Below are 21,896 nucleotides of genomic sequence, written 5' to 3' on the forward strand. Positions count from 1 at the left end.
TCTTGCCTCTTTGAGCTTCTAGAGGCTCCAGGTGTTCCTTGGCTTGTGGCTGCATCAGTCCAATCTCTTCCATCTTCACAAGGGCTTCTGGGTGTGTCTCCTTTGTATGTCACTTATACGACTCTTGTCAGTGGGTTTAGAGCCCACCTTAATAGTCCAGGATGACCTTATTTGAAGATTCTTAACTTACTTACATCTCTGAAGTCCTTCTTTCCAAACATATTCACATTAACTGTTTCCAGGAATTATAACACGGGCGTCTTTTGGGGGAGCCATCAAATAACTCACTACAGGTATTTTGCTGGAAAAGATGATAAATGAAAGTCTATATTCTGAACAAGGGGACTCTTGCTCCCCTATTCAGGTCTCAGGATCCTTCCCTCCAGAGGGAAGATTGGAAATCTTTTCTAGAGAAATTCACCAGCTCAAGAGAATATACTGACACTGGGCTTCTATCTATGAAGCAGCTGGGTCCCCACCTGATCACCCTTCCAGGAGGCCCAGTAGTTGATAGCTTTCCCATGGACCTGTCAAATGATTTCCTGCTGCTGCTGCTGCGTCGCTTCAGTCGTGTCCGACTCTGTGCGACCCCATAGATGGCAGCCCACCAGGCTCCCCTGTCCCTGGGATTCTCCAGGCAAGAACACTGGAGTGGGTTGCCATTTCCTTCTCCAATGCATGAAAGTGAAAAGTGAAAGTGAAGTCGCTCAGTCGTGTCTGACTCTTCGCGACCCCATGGACTGCAGCCTACCAGGCTCCTCTGTCCATGGGATTTTCTAGGCAAGAGTACTGGAGTGGGGTGCCATCGCCTTCTCCGAAATGATTTCCTAGTAACCCACTATTAAATATGAACAGACCACAGGGATCAGCACATGTGTACAAAAAGTCTCTAACCCAAAAGATAGAGACCAAACAGAAAAGCAGAGAAATAGAAATCTGAGGAAACAGAAACCAGGAAACAGATGAAAACTTAATTAAAAAATATATAAAAACAATTGCAGAGAGATAAGAGTATGTTGTATCCATGAAATAAAAATAAAATGCTATAAAAAGAATCATTCAGAAAACAAGTGGTCTTAAAAATTAAAAAATAATTTTAAAGAATAACTGCTTAAATTTAATATAAAAATTTTAAATGAAGTTGTGGAAATCTCCTACAAAGTAGAGAAAAAGAGAAAGAATGAGAAAATGGGAGAGAAAATTTAAGAAAATTCATCAATCAGCTTAGAAGATCCAATGTATGACTTTTAGGAGTATTGGAAAAAGAAAAACAATGTATGGAGTGGGGAAAAGAAACCAAGATATAATGCAAGAAATTTTCTTAGAACTAAAATACATGCTTGAAATCATCCAGAGCAATGACCAGAAAAACCCCTAAAAAAACACCCCATTGTGAAATGTCAAAACATTAGTGCTTAAAAAAGAAATCCTAAGAGCTTCCAGAGAGAAAAAATAGGTCACTTGCAAAGAAAAAGGAATCAGGATGGACTCAGATTTTCAACCCTACCAGTAGAAGCTGGAAGACAATGAATTGATGCATTCTAAATTCTGAGGGACATGGTTTTCTATAAAGAATTGCATGCCCAGCAAAACTATCAACCAACGAGAGGGTAGAATAAAGACATTTTTTAGACATGCAAGATTTCAACATATATATATATATATATATATATATCTTTATATTCCCTAACAGGAGCCTTGAGTCTCCTGATCCTGCTTTTACTTAAAACATTGATATTTGGCTGATGGTATTAGTTTCCTCGGAGAAGGCAATGGCATCCCACTCCAGTACTCTTGCCTGGAAAATCCCATGGGTGGAGGAGCCTGATAGACTGCCTATTGCTGCTGTATCAGAATGCCACAAAACTTAGTGGCTTAAAACAGCAAATTTATTATTTTATATTTCTGTAGGACGGAGTCTGACAGTAGCCTCACTGAGCTAACACCAAGGTGTCAGCAAGACTTCATTCTTTTCTGGAGGCTCCAGGGGAGGATCTGTTTTCTTGCCTTTTCCAGGTGTTAGAGGCTGCCTGCACTCCATGGCTCATAGCCCCATTCTGTCTTCAAAGCCAGCAGAATCCTCATCACATCTCAGTACATCACAGTACATCATGTCACATCAGTCTGACCCTGCATCTGTCACTACGTTTCTTTCCCTGATTCTGGCTCTTCTGCCTCTTTTCCACTTTTAAGGACTCGTGTAACTACATCGGTCCCACCTGGACAATGCAGGATACTCTCCCTATCTTGAGGTCAGCGGATTAACAATTCTATTTGCAACCATGTAATTTCCCTTTGCCATATAACTTGACATATTTACAGATTCTGAAAATTAGCACACAGACCTCTGTGGGGGCATGGAGGGGAGGGCAGTGTGGGGCACGTTCTTCTGCATAGCACGATGATGTTTTGTTTTGCATTAATTCTGATTTTTTCATATATTGCGTGAAAATATTTGGGGGTGCTCCTTAAATTTTATGCCTGAGCTGAGGTAGGCAACCTAATCCAACACTCTTTTTTCCTTCTTGCCCACCCCTCCCAGCCTCAGGCCCAGCCCAGCCAAGCAACCTGGGCCTCGGGTGGCCCAGAATCCAGCCAAGTTCTGCAAGTCCTTTCCCAGCGATGCATTTCTCAGCTCCAGTTTTAAGAGATGGGGGCTCAGGTTGCTGAGTCGAAGAAGGAAAGAGAAGTCCTTTGATTCCTCCTGGGCCCCAGGGAGGAGGTGGGCCCTAACCACCACACACCTGATCCCCCGCTCGGGGCTGCCGAGATAGCCTTCCAGCCCGCCAGCAGGCAGGGAGGATTGAGGCTGGGGGGGAGGGGGTTGATGGCGGGGGGAGCAGACAGGAGAGCTGAAAGAGGATCTTGGTGCCACCTCAAGGTCAGGGGCGGCCAGCGGTGTCTATGTCACTGCGGGAGTGGGGACGCTAGAAAGCTGATGCTGCTCACGTCTGGAGAGGCCCTTGGGAGGTGGGGGTCTGATTCTCAGCCTCCTAACAATGTCACAGAGGACACTTCTGGAGAAGGATGGGTTGGGAAGAGAGAAAAAGACTGAGGAAAGGGGGTCTTTGTCCCAAAGATGGGGGCGGAGAGGGGAGTGGCCAACAGTGGAGGCACGTGTGTGTAAGAGAGTTCTCAGAATTGGGAGTCCAGGGTGCAGAAGGCAAAGGGCAGGTTTAACAAGCACACACTAACTTCTACAACTACGTGAGCCTGCAGAGCAGTCCTCATGGGAGACTGTGCACTGGAGACCTTACCCTTGCATAGATTTTTCAAGTCCCCAGAGCCCTTCAACATTCTCTTCTGGTTCTCACCACAACCCCAGGAGGCAGGCCAGACAATCCCCATTTAGCAGGTGAGGGAGCTCCATGCAGGGAGTCCTAGCTGCCAACGTGGCTCAGACCCCAGATCTCCCAGGTCCCCCCTCATCACCTCCCTGAGCTCTCTTCCGGGAAAGGAAGGGAGAGTGATGGAGGAAGCGGGGAACGAGAAGGGGTCCCTGGGCCAGATGAGGGACAGATGCCATCACTGTCACCCCCAACAGCAACACATCTGGCTCCAGGTGTTACTGTTACAGGATGCGGGAACCCCTTCCAGGGCCCAAGAGTGGGCTCTTGTCTAACACCCAGAAATGAGTTGTCCGAGGAGACACATGCTGACAAAGCAAGAGACTTTACTGGGGAGGGCTCCTGGGCGGAGAGCAGGAGGGTAAGAGAACCCAGGAGAACTGCTCTGCCACATGGCTTGCAGTCTTGGGTTTCATGGGGATAGGATTAGTTTGCAGGTTGTCTCTAGCCCATCATTAAGACTCAGGGTCCTTCCTGGTGGCACACACATTGCTCAGCCAGGACAGATGCCAGCAAAAAGGATTCCGGGTGGCGGAAGGACATGTGTCATCTCCTTTTGACCTTTCCCAAACTCTTCTGGTTGATGGTGGCTTATTAGTTCCGTGTTCCTTACCAGGACCTTCTGTCATAAAATACATCACGCAAATGGTTACTATGGTTCCTGGCCAGGATGGGCGGTTTCAGTCAGTGTCCTTCCCCTAATGTTACCATGTAGGATGATGTGAACCCCAGCTCTCCTCCTGGAGTCAGCACTCAATGCAGCTGGCATAGGAGCCAGCGGAGGTTGAGGGGGAGATGCCCCGTGGGGATGTCAGGGGATGGGGGTAGACCCCCGTGGGGATGGCAGGGGGGGTTGGTCCAGCCCCTCCTGCCCTCTGCTCAGAACTGCCTGGTCCCTGCTTGCTACCTACTGAAAAGGGTCAGACTATGGGGTCGAGTGTCACTGATCTCAGGCCCCTGTAGCCCCCACCCCTGGGGTGAAGGTCGGGCTGGTTGCCCCCCCTCTATACCCCTGGCCTCTCTCCCCACTGGATTCAGGGCCTCTCACTTTCCCAAAGAAAGACCCAGAGGTGGAGCTCCCTGCTCAGGCTGGCCAGCACAGGGGAGCAGGGGGCGGACAGGGCGCCCTCTCGGGGTTCCCCTGGGTGGCTCTCAAGGATGGCCTGACTGGCAACTGCGGGGTTTGTTTTTTCTTTTTGATGAGCTGAGATGATGGAGCAGGTCCTCCCTCCACCCCACCTCCACCCCCACCCCAGGACTGGCTGGGCCCTCTGAACCCATCAAATGAGAACCAGGGACAAATTAAGTGATTGAGGCACAAGGGCATCATAGCAGATTGTCCTTCAAGAGCACAGAGGGACGGTCACTGGGAATAAGTAACAGGTGGGCCAGGAAAGCAGGAGGTGGAGCTCTCCAGGGACCTGGCACAGAGAGGGGGCAGACAGAGACTCAGAGGCTGCAGGGGAAAGGGCAGTGCGAACTCAGAGGGGCAGGGGAGAAGAGATGTTCACACGTCACACATCTCACAGGCCTGGAAAGCGAATGGCAAGGGATGCCCTGGACTCTGAGAGAGTAGACAGTCTGCGGGGTGAACAGGGATTTCTGAGCCTCTGGCAGCATGAACCCCTCCCTGCCCCAGGGGGTGGCACAGGAGCGTGCCCAGGAGGGCTGGCGAACTGAGGCGTCAGAGGTCCTGGTCTGGTAGGCCCACCAAGGCCACTCTGCCTGACCCTCCCCTGGGCCCAATCAGAGGCTCAGAGCAGAGAGTTGTCAACTTCTTCCTCAAACGAGCCAAGCTGTTGACCCACGACTAATCACTAATCGTTTGCATATTTTGCATATCATTTGCATTCTCCAGGGGTCTGTCATAACCTGCAATCGCTCCCAGAGGCCCCTGGCCCTGTTTCTCGGGTCTCCATTCCCCTCATCCCTGTGTCCCCCGTGTTCCCCAAGCCCAGCCCCTCAGACTCCCGGCTCCCAGCCCTGCTCTCTTGTCGGAGATCAGCTAGCACAGGCCATGAGCGGGGGCATCTCTAAGGCCCCAGGGCACCGCAGGGGTGGCTGGGAGCAGCTGGGGGCACCTTGGAAGGGGGTGGCCGAGACCTGCCTGGTGATTAATCCTCTTGCTAATGGAGGCCTCACTGCCACCAGGGCTTTTAAGGAAACTCAGGGAAGCCCTTTAGCACCATCAGAGCCGCCTCCGAGGTCCTTAGCGGGCTCATTAGCGGCCCTCCACCCTGCAATTAGCAGCCCCTCCTCCGATTAGCTGCAGGAGGGGAAGAAAGCTCCATGGAACCTCTAAGGCCCAAGGCCCTGAGTGGACTGCGGAAGCATCCACTACCCCACCCCCGCCCCCCACTCATCGAATTCTCTGAAATCCAGTGACACTGCCCCTCCCTCTCTTCCAGAAAACGCATTGCAGCTGAGAAAGATTTGCATTCATCCTGACCTGTCCTAGACTAGGTAAGCAAGGTCCAGAGAGGAAATGAGGCTTGCCCAAGGCCAGACAGGCCATGGGGCAGGACCGGCTGGAGGCAGGCGTCCAGCCTCCCAGCACTGTGTCCCCAGCCTTGGGTCTCTCTCCTCTGCTTCCTCCCCCATCATCAGGAAAGGCAGCCCGTTCTCTAAGGGCTTTGGAGAGCAGGCAGATCATTGACCTCCTTAGGACCGATCCCTGGGCTAGAGGCCAAATGTGACGATCCCAGGGAGTCTCTTAGCCCAAACACTGAGTTCTTCCATATGCAGGGCAAGAGTAAATGAGGTGACCCAGTTCACTTTCAAAACAGGCTATCCAACCCGCATCCCCTGCATTGCAAGGTGGATTCTTTAACCACTGGACCACCGGCGAAGTCCTATTGCATAGTGGTGTAAGGCACAAGAAGTTTCTCTCTAGGGGAGGAACCATATGCACAGAGAGGCAGTCATGATTCCCCAGAGAATGACTGCCCGGGAGGAAGGGTTGGGCACAGGAGGGATTTCCTTCTCAGTCTATTCCACAAACAGGAGCACCCATCCTGAGCCAGACCCTCTGCCAGTTTCGAGAGGCACAGAAAGTGAAAGAGACGTGTCTTTACTCTCAGGTCAGATGGATGAGTGATTTGGAGCAAGTCTTTTCAATTATTCTGAGACTCAGTTTCCCCGTCTGTAAAATGGGAATCATTCCTGGTGCTTTGAGAAGACTGAGAGGCCACAGAGAACTAGGTCTCACAGAGCAGCCAGAGATAATGGTAGAAATGACAGCAAAAGTCCTGACAGCACACCATCAGCTGTACGAGTGCTCAGCAAATAGTCATTGGTGTTGTCATTATTTGCTGTAATGCTGGTTGCTATGGAGATAGCTTTCTGACCTCAGGATCCCAGGCTGGGAAGTATACACTGCAATCTCCCTTCCCAGATCCCAACAGATTACAAGATAGGGGAAATGGCATTTATTAAGCACCTACTGTGTGCCAGGCACTGCATTGGACACTCTGCATATATTGTTTAATCTTCATGATCTCTAATAGGATTGTTAAAATCCTTCCTCCTTCTCATTTTAGAGATGAGGAAATTGGGGCTAAGAGAAGTCAGGTAACTTGCTCAAAGATTCAGCACCCTCAATTCCAATATGTGGGTAGAGTGGTGGGCAGAGGGGGTATCCCACGTCCCACTAGGTAGCTCTCTGTGACACCAGCCGGCGTCCTACAATCCAACTCAGTTCTGACACCACCTACTGAGAAACAGCATCAGATCCCGGGGGCTAAGGGCTCAGTCCCACAAAGCTGCCCCCAGCTTCAGATGCCAGTCACCAACCCCGGTTGTTAACTGTGCTTATGACCAACAGGCCACAGATTGGAGGTCTGACAAGTCTGCTCTAGCAGCTCACAGGACTCAGGAAACCCGTTTATCCACTAGACTACTGGCTTATTACAGAGGATATTAAAGGATACAAGCCAACAGCCAGATGAAGTGATACACAGGGTGAGGTCCGGAACCAAAGAACTCATGTCCTAATGGAGTTCGGGGCCCAGTGCAATGGCACCAAGAAGCTTTCTGTTTCCCAACCTGGAAGTTCTCTGAACCCCATTATTCTGGGGGTTTTATGGAGGATTCATTATCAAGGCATGATTGACTAAATAACTGGCCATTGACTCAACTTCCAGCCCCTCCCCATTCTGCAGAGTTCCAACACTTGATTCATGCGGTTGGCGCCTCTGGCAACCAGCCCTGTGCTCAGGGGCTTTCCAAAGTCACTGAATTAACATAAATTCAGGTGTGGTGGGAAAGGGCTTGTTATGAATAACGCACCTATTTCACCTTGATCAACCCTGAATACTCATTGGAAGGACTGATACTGAAGCTCCAATACTTTGGCCACCTGATTCGAAGAGCTAACTCACTGGAAAAGACCCTGATGCTGAGAAAGATTGAAGGAGGGAGGAGAAGCGGGCAACAGAGGATGAGATGGTTGGATGACATCACCAACTCAGTCGACTTGAGTTTGAGCAAACTCTGGGAGATAATGCAGGACAGGGAAGCCTGGCATGCTGCAGTTCATGTGGACACAAAGAGTTGGACATGACTTAGTGACTGAACAGCAACAACAGGTGTGGTGAAAAGGGGCTTGTTATGAATAAGACACCCATTTCACCTTAATGGCTCTGCAGTGATTTAAGGAACTGAGGACAAGAGCAAATACTAAAACAAAAGATGTTCTTACGCCTCGCATCATTCAGGAAATTCCAAGGGTTTTGAGACCTGTGAGCCAGGAACTGTAGGCAAAAAATATACATATTTCTTACAAATCACAGCATCACAATTGCCTAAGGTTACACTGCTCTCAATCTGCAGAGCACAACAGATACAAGAATGTTTTATTTTTTATAGCCCCAAATTGAAAGCAATCCAGGTATCCATCAAGAGGGAACAGTTGAGAGAACTGTGGTATATATTCATACAGTGGAGTGCTCCACACCAACGAAAAATAATGAGCTACTACTACAAAGATGACGAACCTCATGGAGGTAATGTGGAGCAAAAGAAGCCAGATACAAAAGGGTATCTACCGGGTCATTCTGTTTACATAAACTTCACTAACAAGCAAAACTAATCTGTGGTGACAGAGGTCACAATAATAGTTACTTCAAAGTGGTAGAGAGCAGAAGTGGGATTGTGGAGTGAAGGGGCTTCTGGGGTGCTGGAAATGTTTCCGATCTTTCCAGCACCCCAGAAGCCCCTTCACTCCACAATGATTGATCCACGTGATTGGTGGTTATAAGGGGATGTGTGTGCCTATATAAAAACTCATCGAGCTGCATCCTTGAAATTGTCCTCCATTTGAACAAGGAAGAAAATGGATAAATAAGTAGATAATTCAACGTGTAATGTGTACGCCTACTCAGTCACGTCCAACTCTGAGAACCCATGGACTGTACCCGGCCAGGCTCCTCTGTCCATGGAATTTTCCAGGCAAGAATACAGGAGTGGGCTGCCATTTCCTCCTCCAGGGGGGTCTTCCCAACCCACAGCTCCTGAGTCTCCTGCATCAGCAACTGGATTCTTTACCACTGAGACACATTTAAAAAGATGCCAGGTCAAGAATGGAGTAACCAAGTAAATTCTGGCTTTGCATCCTGCAGGGAGTGGGATGTGGAAGAAGTCCTGAGTCTTTGCATAGACGGAGGAGTGCCTTCATCCTATGTTCCCCCCCACCCCAGGACCCCCGCCCTGAGGAAGGTGCCTGACCAGTGCCCGCCCCTCTCCCGCAACTCCATCTGGGAGAGGAAGAGGGAATGAGAAGTAGGAAGAGAAGAAAGTGAGGGGAAACGGCAGGAAGGAGAAAGGGGAAGGTGGGGAAGGGCACATTTCCTCCAAGCCTCCTGTGGTTCTGACTCTCAGCAGAGGAAGTTCAGGGAGACCTTCTGAGCCACCCAGGGAGCAGGCCTGGGGCTGGCAGGAGCCTGGGAGAGAGGAGACGTTTCTGTGCATTCTGATGGGTCTCAAGACCCATCTTCAAAGAGCTTTCGCCCTGAGTGCTGGGTGATATGCCAGTGCATGTCCTAGATGGGGCCGGGAGGCCGGCTGGCTGGCAGATTCCTAGACAGGCAGACTCCGGCTACCCCCGCAGGTGCAGGGAGCCGAGCCAGGGCCCCGCCCCCGGGGCCCGGACTGCAGCCCACCCAGCCCGCCTTCCCTCAGCTCCTTCAGCCGCCTCTGCTGCTTTCCGTCCAGCCGCTGTCTTTTCTTCTGTTTCTGCATTTCCTACCCCTCCTCGGCCCCCGGCCCTGAGCTGTCTCCCCACTTCCCTGTCTCTCTACCTCCCACCTCTCGTCCCAGCGCCCCCCTGCTTCCGCCCCCTAGTCCCTAGGCATGTGGCTCCTCTCCAGCCCAATATAAATAATAGATATTAATTTGTCAGCCAGCGCACGAGCGGTCCAGCCGGCGCAGCAGCAAGCTGAGGAGGAAAGCTGGTTGAATTAATTATTCTTGACTTAAGAAATCGTTCTTTTTATTCCTGAAGGTTAATGGAGTGAGAGTAGCGCCCGGCCGGGCTGCGCTAATGGCGGGCGGCGTGGGCCTGGGGAGGGGAGCGGCCTCGTCTGGTCCTCCGGTAACAAGCAGACCGCCCACCCACTCCCCCAACCCCCAGGCCCATCCCACTCTCTATTTAAAAGGCAAATGAAGCCCTGAGCAGCACTCTCTAGCAGAACCGTCACGCATATGGTTTGGGGACAGGATTTTTCATCAGGAGCACTCCCTCCAGCCCCTAACTACCCCCTCTCTTCAATGCACAGCACCCCCGCACCCGCCCCCAACCAGGAGATGCTCTTACCTTCCCAGGTCAGCTGAAGGCGGATCTGGAAAGCAAGCCACTTTCTGAAGGGAAAAGCACGAAACACTTACCGACCCTGGCTCTGTGCTAGACCCAGGACTCGGGAATTCCCACTGAATCCTTACAACCGCCCTCGGAATGAAGTCTGACAGTCATTCCACTTACCCACCTGAAAACTACTGAGAGCTTAAGCAACTTGTCCAACATGGAAGACCCCTGCAGGAGGGTGGAGGGATAGTGATGGGGTGGGGGAGGGAAGGTATGCATCCAGCAGTACTGGCGGGAAGGCGGGCTTCCAAGGCACATAAATGGACTATTTACAGAGGTATGGGCAGCTTTAAGGTAAACTAATAAGAGGTGAGGAAGCAACCGGGCTGGTTACTATCCCAGGCTTGAAGGGGAAGAGGGAGGGGGCTGTAGCTGTTGGAGCTGGCAGCCCACCCAGCAGGTGCTGCAATCCATGGCCTTGGTGGGGAAGTACAGCCGGCCCAAACTGCAACCCAGCAGGGAGAGAGAGGTGCTAAATACCCTGGCCTTTCTCTCCTGCTGCTCTCAGATCGATCACTAGTGCCTCCCATCAACCAAGCTCAACGAGAAGCCAGAGAGCCAAACAGACCAAAAGATACAGATCTGGAGGTCGGTCTTCCAGGTCATAAAAGCAAAGTGGAGAAGAGCACAAGTGGACGGAAGGAGAGAGAGGAGGGAGTTTGGGATGGGAGGTTTTTGCAGGGGCTTCCTGAGAAAGGGGCAACTGGATTCAACCGAGGCTGGGGGGACTAGAGGGGAGAGGAAGGGAGCACCCCCAGACTCGGAAACCCAATTCTGGCCTAATGGGAGCGGCACCCATTCCTGTCTAGTGGGGAGGTAACCAAGTTGGGCATCCTTTGGCTGAGACATCAGTTGGGGAGCCAGGGAAACCCAAACAGAAGTGGGAACCCAAGAAATGGTTGAAAACTCAGCCAGGAGAGAGTGACAGTTCCCTGGAGAATGGGAACCCTCCTGCAAGTTTAGAGGAGGGAAGTAGAAAAGGAGCTCTTTTTCTTTTAATTACGTAAGTTTCAGGTGTACAGCATTATAATCAACACCTGTATGTGCTGCAAAGTGCTCTCCACCACACGTCTAGTTACATCATCACCGTACTGTTGACCACCTTCACCCGCTTGAAAAGGAGCTAATTGAGTGATTCCAGGTGCTGAGCAGACATACTTGAAAAGCGGTGAGGGCCAGCAGAGTCTGGTAGCAGAGAGAGCACACAGTCTGCATTAAAGCATCCAGGTAGGAAGAGATGCTGGGAGGAGAGAGGGAGCGGGGCGGAGTTAGGGGGGAACTCAGAAGTCAGTTTGCTCAGCAAGAGGCTGAAGTCATGGCAAGAGCTGGAGGCTCTTTTAATCCACTGCTGTGCCCCCTCCTACATTTGGGAGGAGAGGAAATGTGTCCAGAAAAGGCTGTGATGACCCTGCTGAGCCAGAGAGGTGTTGAGGCCTCCAGGCTGGTGGATGGAGTGCCCAGCCAGGGTCCCTGCTGCTCGGGTGGTCTCTCCTCCCATCCATCTTCCTCCACACAGCAGCCACCGGGATCTTTCCAAAACACCAGCCCGATCATGTCAGTCACGCTTGAATCCCTTCCGTGTTCCCCACTGAACCGAACAAGCCTGGAGCCCTGCCTTGCTCTGTGGCTGACAAGGCAAGCCCGCTGGGGCCCATCTGACCTCTCCAGCCTCCTTCCCCATCCCCGCCGCACCCCCCGCCCCCCACCACGCTGTACTGAATCAGTAAGTGCCCAGTATGTCTTGTGTCCACTCCTTGTACATGTTCCCTCCCCTTAAAATCCCCCTCCCCATATGCCCATCTGGTTAATGCCTGCTCTGTCATAAGATGTCACTTAAGCCTTTCCTAATAATTGTTTGCCTTTCTATTTTAAAACATATTTCTCCCATTATTAAATACACAGAAAAGGTTCTTATCTTTGTCTCCCCCTGACTGTAAACCCCATGAGGGCAGGCACTTTTGGGGGTTTCTATAACCCCACTACCTAATGCAGTTCCTGGCACTTACCAGGTGCTTTGTATATATGGTATCATCCATACACGGGAATGCAGTGCAGCTGTATAAAAGTGAGGAAAGCTTGATACGTGCTCATATAGAATCACCTCTAAGATCCCCTGTGAAATGCTGAACACTGTATTTCTATAAAACAGGAACACAGAATATGCATGTATTTATGGGTCTGTACATAATATTTTCAGAAGGAAACTCAAAGAAACTGACAAAGTTGGTTGCGCCTGAGAAGAACATGGGGGCTGGGGAGAGAAGTGCAGAGTTCTCGGCTTTTGGATTTGGGACCTATTCAGTAAAAAACAAAAAAAATCATAATTAAAACTAAGAAGTATTAGGTATTTAAATAGGTGTCCCAGAAGCCCTGGGGCGTGGGATGCATGTGTTGGTTGGAGCAGCTTGCCGCTGCCACCCACTCTTCCTGAGTTGTTCCCTGGTTGTGCCCTGGGGGTGCCCAGGTTGTGCCAGGTACCACCCCAGACCCAAAGAAGGATCCAGAAAGGAAGGTGCAGAGGGCCAGCAGGTGGGTCTTCCCTGAATGAGGAGGGTCTGGGAGAGATTTCTTAGGAGCCCAGGAGCTCGAGGGAAGGGCAAGGAGGTAAGGCCTGGAGTGAGCGTCTCTTTGCCTCCCTGCTCTACTCACCTTCTTTGGCCTCTGCATTTCCACTGAAGATGGAAGAAAGAATGGGCCAGGAAGAACTCTAACAGGAGGGATGAGAGTTAGACAGCAGAGAGAACTTCCCAGAAGGAAAGGGCTGAGCTAGTTCTCTCATCCTTAGTCCTCGGGGCTGGCTGGAGGGCAGGCTTTGTGTCTACTCATCTTTTTCCCAGTCAGGTGTATTTTCCCTTGAACTAGGATCAACAGGCTTGATTCTGGATGGTTCTGCATCAGGGTGAGAGCAGTCTGCCCCTCTCCCTCCCCTCCTCTCTGCCTAGAGCTGCTTCACATCCCATTTCTCTGGCCTTAGCCTCCATCACGGGAAATCCTCTTAAAGCAAAAGCCACACCCTGAACTGTCCTGAAAGGGTTTGGCACCAGCCAGGGTAGGAGAGGCCCAGCAGGAGAGCAGGAGGAAAAGAAAAGCACAGAAAAGCAGGGAGGCTTCAGCTCTCTTCTCCCCTGGGGTGGGGGTGCGGGTGGAGGGAAAGTCTGAACTTTTTTTTCCTTCTAATGTATTTATTTATTTGGCTGCACCGGGTCTTAATTGTGGCACATGGGATCTTTGAGCTTTGTTGCAATGTGGGGGATCTTCGTTTTCAGCTGTGGGATCTAGTTCCCTCACCAAGGGTCGAACCCAGGCCTCCTGCATTGGGAGAGTGAAGTCTTAGCCACTGGATCAGCAGGGAAGTCCCAAGACTGAGCTTTCAAAGCACCCCAGACGCGCCCATAACCAGCCCAGTCTCCACACATCTTCCTATTGGCTGGTCTCAGGCTGACCTGTGCTTTCTCACCAAGCCCCGCCCTCTCTCCGAAAGACCGCCCCCTCCCCAGGATCAGGGATCCCATCCCAACTCCCCATCCTTCTCCAACCAAAGGGAGCCCTCGGTGAGGAGAGAAGAGACGGGGCTCCCACCCAGCTCCCCGCTACTAACTCACCAGGAGACTCAACCGCAACAAGGCCCTCAGTTCTCAGGCTCCACTTCTCAGCAGTAAAATCCAGTAAACTCCAGAGGTTTGAATGAGGTAAAGTATCTGCAAGGGCTTAGGACACTGTCTCTACCTAAGAAGCAGGTCTTTACCGGGATTTACAGGTTATCGGCACTGTTCCTTTAATTTGCTTATTGGGTCAGGAGAGAACCCCAGGGAGCAACCCCACAAACCAAGGGCAAGACCTCCTCAAGTTGATTTAGGGGACAATTAAGGAAAGGCTGCTAGAACAATGGGCAGGCATCTGAGAACAGTGGGTGCCCATCTGTCTCCTCGCTTGAGAGAACTCCTCACCTGCCCAGACTCCTGCCCCTCCCTTAGGCAAAGTGTTCATGTATCCATTTGGGAATCTGGAGAAGTGGCAGGGTATGGGTATCCCCCTGGGATACGTTATTATTTTCTGTGAACTAAGTGGTTTGGGTTTTGTTTTTTCTTTGGCTGTACTGTGTGGCATGTGGGATCTTAGTTCTCCGACCAGGGATCCAACCTGCTCCCCCTGCATTGGAAGCACAGAGTCTTAACCACTGGACCGCCAGGGAAGTCCTGACATTATTTGAGTTCTAATATGTATAAAGTGCATGAACCTTAAGTGTACAGTTCAATTAATTTTTACATATGGATATACTCTTGTAGCGCTTCCCAGATGGCTCTAGCAGTAAAGAACTCGCCTGCCAATGCAGGAGACATAAAAGACGTGGGTTCGATCCCTGGGTCGGGAAGAACCCCTGGAGGAGGGCATGGCAACCCACTTCAGTATTCTTGCCTAGAGAATCCCACGGACAGAGGAGTCTGCTGGGCTACAGTCCATAGGGTCGCAAAGAGTTGGACACGATTGAAGCAACTTAGCACGTTCAGTTCAGTTCAGTTGCTCAGTCGTGTCTGACTCTTTGCGACCCCATGAATTGCAGCACACCAGGCCTCCCTGTCTATCACCAACTCCCGGAGTTCACTCAAACTCACGTGCATCGAGTCAGTGATGCCATCCAGCCATCTCATCCTCTGTCGTCCCCTTCTCCTCCTGCCCCCAATCCCTCCCAGCATCAGAGTCTTTTCCAATGAATCAACTCTTTGCATGAGGTGGCCAAAGTATAGGAGTTTCAGCTTCAGCATCATTCCTTCCAAAGAACACCCAGGGCTGATCTCCTTCAGAATGGACTGGTTGGATCTCCTTGCAGTCCAAGGGACTCTCAAGAGTCTTCTCCAACACCACAGTTCAAAAGCATCAATTCTTCGGCGCTCAGCTTTCTTCACAGTCCAACTCTCACATCCATACATGACCACTGGAAAAACCATAGCCTTGACTAGACTTTGTTGGCAAAGTAATGTCTCTGCTTTTGAATATGCTGTCTGGGTTGGTCATAACTTACTCATATAACCACCATCTCCATCAAGATGCAGAACATGTCTAATTCCCAGCACCTCAGAAGGTGCAGACCTCTCCCCATCCAACACCCCTGTAAGGGGGGGTCATTATTACAGTTTCTACTGGCTTAAATTAATCCTGCCCCTTCTCACACTTCATATTAATAGAATCATACAGCATGAGATGTTTTTGGTGCCTGGCTTCCTTTTTTATTGGCTTCCCTTGTGGCTCAGCTGGTAAAGAATCTGCCTGCAATGTGGGTGACCTGGGTTTGATCCCTGGGTTGGGAAGATCCCCTGGAGAAGGGAAAGGCTTCCCACTCCAGTATTCTGGCCTGGAGAATTCCATGGACTGTAGAGTCCATGGGGTCACAAAGAGTTGGACACGACTGAGTGACTTTCACTTTCTTTCTTTTTTTATATTTATCTATTTTTAATTTGAGGATAATTGGTGGTTTAGTTGCTAAGTCATGTCTGACTTTTTGTGCTTCCATGGACTATAGCCCGCCAAGCTCCTCTCTTCGTGGGATTTCCCAGGCAAAAATACTGGAGTGGGTTGCCACTTCCTTTTCCAGGAGATCTTCCTGACCGAGGGATTGAACCTGGGTCTCTTGCATTCCAGGTGGAGTCTTTACTGACTGAGCCACCAGGGAAGCCACCAGGAGGATAACTGCTTTACAATATTTTGTTGGTTTCTGCCATACATCACGGAGAAGGCAACGGCACCCCACTCCAGTACTCTTGCCTGGAAAATCCCATGGATGGAGGAGCCTGGTGGGCTACAGTCCATGGGGTCGCTAAGAGTCGGACACGACTGAGTGACTTCACTTTCACTTTTCACTTTCATGCATTGGAGAAGGAAATGGCAATCCACTCCAGTGTTCTTGCCTGGAGAATCCCAGGGACAGGGGAGCCTGGTGGGCCGCCGTCTATGGGGCTGTACAGAGTCGGATACGACTGAAGCGACTTAGCAGCAGCAGCAGCAGCCATACATCAACGTGAATCAACCATAGGTATACATATGTCCCTTCCCTCTTGAACCTGCCTCCCACCCTATCCCATCATTCAGACCAGTTGTCACAGACACCAGTTTGAGCTCCCTGCATCATACAGCAAATTCCCACTGGTGCCTGGCTTCCTTCACTCCGCATTATATCTGTGAGCTTCCTGCATGGTGTTGCATGTGGTTATAGCAATTTTTTCTCATTATTGAGTAGTTTCACTGTATACTATTAGCAGCATTATTCTATATATTGTGTGTAAATACATATAATGTATATATATACACATATACAATCACTATTTACTTAAGTTCTTGTTGGTTGGTATTTGTGTTGTTTCCAGTTGTTGGCTATTATGAATGAAGTTACTCAGAACCATCTTCTGATGAATCCATTAACATTATTTTCAGACACACACTTGACTTTTAAAATAAACAACAATATAACACTTTCCGCTTCCTCCCACTGAGCTGTGCCATGCTGGGATGAGATTGCTGCAAACTCTGCAGAGTGGACGAGTCAGTAGGAGAAGAGGCAGCCTCAGGACCCCCTGGACAGACCTCAGAAACCTTTAACTACAGCCTTGGGTCTTTATGCCACTAGATGAGGCCCTGGCCAAGGTCTGTACCCAGAACCTCGAAGCAGGAAAAAACAGAACAGGTTCTAAAACATGCCTGACTGTGTTGAGCATGGACTTTATGATACATATACCGCATCACAGATGAGGAACCAGAGGTTTGGAGAAGTTGAGCAACTTGGGTTCAAACTGTGGCTCTGCCAGCTGTTTGGTTTTAGTGAATTTTAAGTTCTCTGAGCCTTCATTTCCTCACCTGGCTTGGGGAAGGTGGGAATGGGGCTGTCAGGAGAATTAAATAACAGATGTAAATCACCTAACACAGTACTTGGCATCTATAATAATGATTTTTTTTATTGTTTATTTTCTTCTCAAGGTCACACAGCTAATAAACAGGAAAAAAAAATCAAAACCAAAGTTATTAACGGGAAGGGGAAAGAGTAAAAAGGAATATTTTTTGAGTGCCAAATTAGGAACTGTGACCATCATTTGCATCTCCGCATTCTCATCATTTGCATCTCCGCATTCTCCGTATCCGGCATAATACCCCGCATACAGTGAGCACTCAATGAATGCCTACTGGATGACGGAGTGGAGGAGGGAACAAATAAACCCAGTCATCCACACCCAAATTGCTTTGAAGCCTTTTTTTGGAGGGGCGACCCACTGGGATTTATTGGGATGGAGAAAGTGGCTGGGTGGTCTGCAGGGTGGACAGGTGTCCCTGGCGAGCTCTCACCTCAGCCAGGAAGGATTTTTGGCTGAATGAGGTTGGGTTAGAGACTATGTGTCAGGGAGCAGGTAGAAGGGAAGGTAGAGAAAGAGACACTGAGAGCAGGTGCTTAAGAACAGTAGGCAAACCACATAGGCAATGAATGGGACTCTCAGGGGCCACGTTAGATATGGGGGCTCCGCACGGAGCTGGCTGGCTGGTCAAGGGGTCAGCCAAGGCCCCTGGGAGATAACACAGCCATTCTGTGCCACCCCACCCCAACCCTGTAAAGGCAGGGGCCAGGCAAGCCAGTTTTGCAAAGCATGTGCAGCAAGGCAGGGAAGCTGTACTGGGATTCCTGCTTCCACCTCAAGGAGGTGGGGCTGCTTCTCCCACTCATTTATCCTTTGGGATGACTCGTGGCTGACTTGTCATGAGGTCCGAGGGTTTCAGAGAGGAGGGGCAGCTGCCACCTCGTCCATCTGTGCACGGCCGGGGCTGGCAGCCTAGCAACGCGAGTGTTCCCAGGCTGGCCACAGGGGGGCGAGGGAGAGCCAGTCCCTGGCGTTCAGACCATCTGGGCCATTCCTGGGCCGGGAAGAGCACTGGAGTGGGAGTCTGGGTGGGGGCTGGGTGCGGGACCTCCCTGGGCCTCCTGCAGGCTGGCCATCGTGGGCAAGCCCCTTTCTCCCTCTGTGCCTGAGCAAACTCCAAAACGGGCGTGGTGGGACCTCTCGCCTGAAACCTGGATTGTCTCATTTGTCCTTTGTGTTTATGCCTCAAGTTTGATAAGTCAGGGAAGTTTTCCCAGCTGATTGATGTAGTTAATCACACTCCTAGCTTTGTTCCCCAGAAAGACTTAGAGGAACTGCTTTCCTTGAGATTATGTCTTACAAATCCATCAGGGGTGCAAATTGGGAATAAGAGAACACACAGTGCCAGGCAGACTGTGTGAAATGCTTTGCTTTCAGCCTCTCTGTGAATCCTCATAACCGCCCTTCACGCTGGACTTGAGAACGAGGGGTGTCTTCTCTGATGCTTTACTTTTGTAAAAGCGGTAACTTAACCTGCAGTAAAGCACCCTCACCTTAACTGCACATACAGCTCAACAAATCTTTAGCTGTATGTACACCTGTGGAACCGTCAGCCAGACCTAGATCCAGGCATTCGCAGTGCCCCAGAAGCCTCCTCCATCCCATCCGTCAATAATCCCTACGGGTAACCTCTATTCTGATTGCAAAATAGTATTTTGTTCCCATTACCTAGATGGGGATACTGAGGCTCAGCAATGTAAAGTGACTTGCTCAAAGTCAAGTAGCTGCAAAGAGCACTGTATATGTTTTTGAAGGGAGAGTGTGTTTGGAGAGCTTGAAAGAGAATGCGAGCATGCCAGAACCCAACTTCAACACCGTTCAGCGCTGTCCAGCAGGTTCCCATCCTCCTCCCATCCTCCCCGTGAAGTGGCAGCCGGCTTCAGGAAGGGAAGAACTTCGCCTCCACTGACAGAGGCCGCATCTTCGCTCACCCCTCCTTCTCATCCCCACTGGCTCCTGAGTGCCTCACCTTCCCTGGAGGGTCTGCCTGGGAGAACAGAACCGTGTCTCATCCAAAACAGCTTTAAGACTAAACCCTCTACTTGTGAAGTGATTGAGGCTTCATTCCAGGAACAAAATCCAGCAATTTCCTATTAGAGGTTAGTAATCTCTCTCCACCTGGAAAGCTGCAGACTGTCAGTAGGAAAACCGGCCCCCTACTAGATCCTCCCTGGGGTCCTGTCTGGGCTTGAGCTGCAAACTCTGCCCCTTCAGGAAGTGACCCCAGTCCTTCTGGGAGCCTCAGCCCAGAGGAGCATCTGAGAGGATGCTCCGGCCTCTACTGTTGTTGATATTTGCAAGCCCCTCCTGTGAAAGTCCCTGTGGGGCTGACTCAGAAATTTATTTTAATGCACATATTGTTTTAACCTTGACCTCAGAATTCTCCTTATCTCTGATCCCTTACATGCTCTCAGTTCAGTTCAGTTCAGTCGCTCATTCGTGTCTGACTCTTTGCGACCCCATGAATTGCAGCACGCCAGGCCTCCCTGTCCATCACCAACTCCCGGAGTTCACCCAGACTCACGTCCATCGAGTCAGTGATGCCATCCAGCCATCTCATCCTCTGTCGTCCCCTTCTCCTCCTGCCCCCAATCCCTCCCAGCATCAGAGTCTTTTTCAATGAGTCAATTCTTTGCATGAGGTGGCCAAAGTACTGGAGTTTCAGCTTTAGCATCATTCCTTCCAAAGAAATCCCAGGGCTGATCTCCTTCAGAATGGACTGGTTGGATCTCCTTGCAGTCCAAGGGGCTCTCAAGAGTCTTCTCCAACACCACAGTTCAAAAGCATCAATTCTTCGGCGCTCAGCTTTCTTCACAGTCCAACTCTCACATCCATACATGACCACTGGAAAAACCATAGCCTTGACTAGACGGATCTTTGTTGGCAAAGTAATGTCTCTGCTTTTGAATATGCTATCTAGGTTGGTCATAACTTTTCTTCCAAGGAGTAAGCATCTTCTAATTTCATGGCTGCAGTCACCATCTGCAGTGATTTTGGAGCCCCCCAAAATAAAGTCTGTCACTGTTTCCATTGTTTCCCCATCTATTTCCCATGAAGTGATGGGACCAGATATCATGATCTTCATTTTCTGAATGTTGAGTTTTAAGCCAACTTTTTCACTCTCCACTTTCACCTTCATCAAGAGGCTTTTAGTTCCTCTTCACTTTCTGCCATAAGGGTGGTGTCATCTGCATATCTGAGGTTATTGATATTTCTCCGGGCACATGCTCTACTCCCTCCTTAAAGTTTGGTGAACACCTTGCCCTGTCCTTCTGATTGTAAGAAGCAGCACAGTTCACGAAAAGGAATCCTGCATCTGGTGTTTCACAGAAATGGACTTGAGTTTCAGCCCTGGAAACTTCTCCACTGTGTGACACTGGGTAGATTGCTTAACCTTTGTGTTGCAAAACTGCTGGTGTTACCTCTCTTCATTCATAATCACAAAATCTCCAGCTTTTATTTTTTTATTTTGAAATATTTATTTATTTGACTGCACAGGGTTGGGTCTTAGTTTTGGCAGGCACGCAGGATCTTTTTTTAGTTGAGGCATGCAAACTCTTAGTTGCTGCATGTGGGATCTAGTTTCCTGACCAGGGATTGAACTCAGGCCCCCTGCATTGGGAATGCAGAGTCTTAGCCACTGGACCACCAGGGACGTCTCTAGAACTTCCAACTGTTAGTTCAGCACATGGCCATCCAGATGACACTTCCCAGCCTTTTTTGTATGCACGTAGGTGACCATATGACTAAGTTATGGCCAATGAGAAATAAACAAAAGTGTCATGTGACAGCTTTGAGGAACCTTCTTTAAAGTCAAACTTTGTTTGCCCTCTTCTTCATTCTCCCTCGTCCATCTTCTAGCTGGAACAAAGAAGTGATGGCTGGAGCTCTAGCCACCATTTTGTACCCTGATAACAAGGGCCACACTAGGAGTGGTGGAGAAGCAAACCCTGAGGACTGTGTGCAGAAGAGCTGCCATTCCAGCCTGGACAGCTCACTTATGGACTTTCATATAAGCTGGAAAAAAAGCTTCTCTCTTGGGGTCTTTGTTACGTAACCTAGTCCTAACTAACATACCTGCTAAGTTTCAGTTTCCTGAGCTGTAAATGAAGATAACAGTTTCTACCTTGAAGATTACTCTGAGGAAGATCAAGGAGGGTAATACAGAAAAAGAGCCTAGTATAGCATAGAAATACTAATTTAATAAAACATACAGTATAAATAGCATATGTAGGATACATAGTATAATAGTAAAAATACACTAAAACGTCCTTCCACACCCTCCACTCCGATGTCTGTACTTACTCAGTACAGTCTGAGCATCCCCTGTGTATCCGACACTGCTCTGGACACTGGAGATTCAGAAATGAAAGCTGCAGTCCCCTCAGGGGACTCCCAGGTCATGAGAAGTCAGATGGATTAACAGACAGTGTGGCCTGTGCTCAGCTGGTAGGATTGTCACCGAGGTGCAGAGGAGAAGCATTGGATGGAGGAGGAGAGCAGACGGAGAAGGGGTGGGGCCGGTGGGGGAGGCTTTCTGGAGGAGGTGATCCTAGAGCTGAACCTCAAAACTGGAGGAGTCATCAGCCCAAAGGAAGGTCTTCTGGGAGAGGATGCCAAGTGTGCACAAACGTGGAGGCGTGGCTGCATGAGTCATATTTATGGAACTTCGGGAAGTCATTAGGACTGGAGCCTGAGTGGGAGGAAGCAGCTGCAAGAGAGGAAGGCCTTGACTGCTGTAAGCGTCTATCTTTTGGCCCCAGGGGCTCGAGTACCTGCATGACCTTGATTAAT

This window comes from Bos indicus x Bos taurus, chromosome 23, assembly GCF_003369695.1.
Source record: "Bos indicus x Bos taurus breed Angus x Brahman F1 hybrid chromosome 23, Bos_hybrid_MaternalHap_v2.0, whole genome shotgun sequence".
Taxonomy (NCBI): Eukaryota; Metazoa; Chordata; class Mammalia; order Artiodactyla; family Bovidae; genus Bos; species Bos indicus x Bos taurus.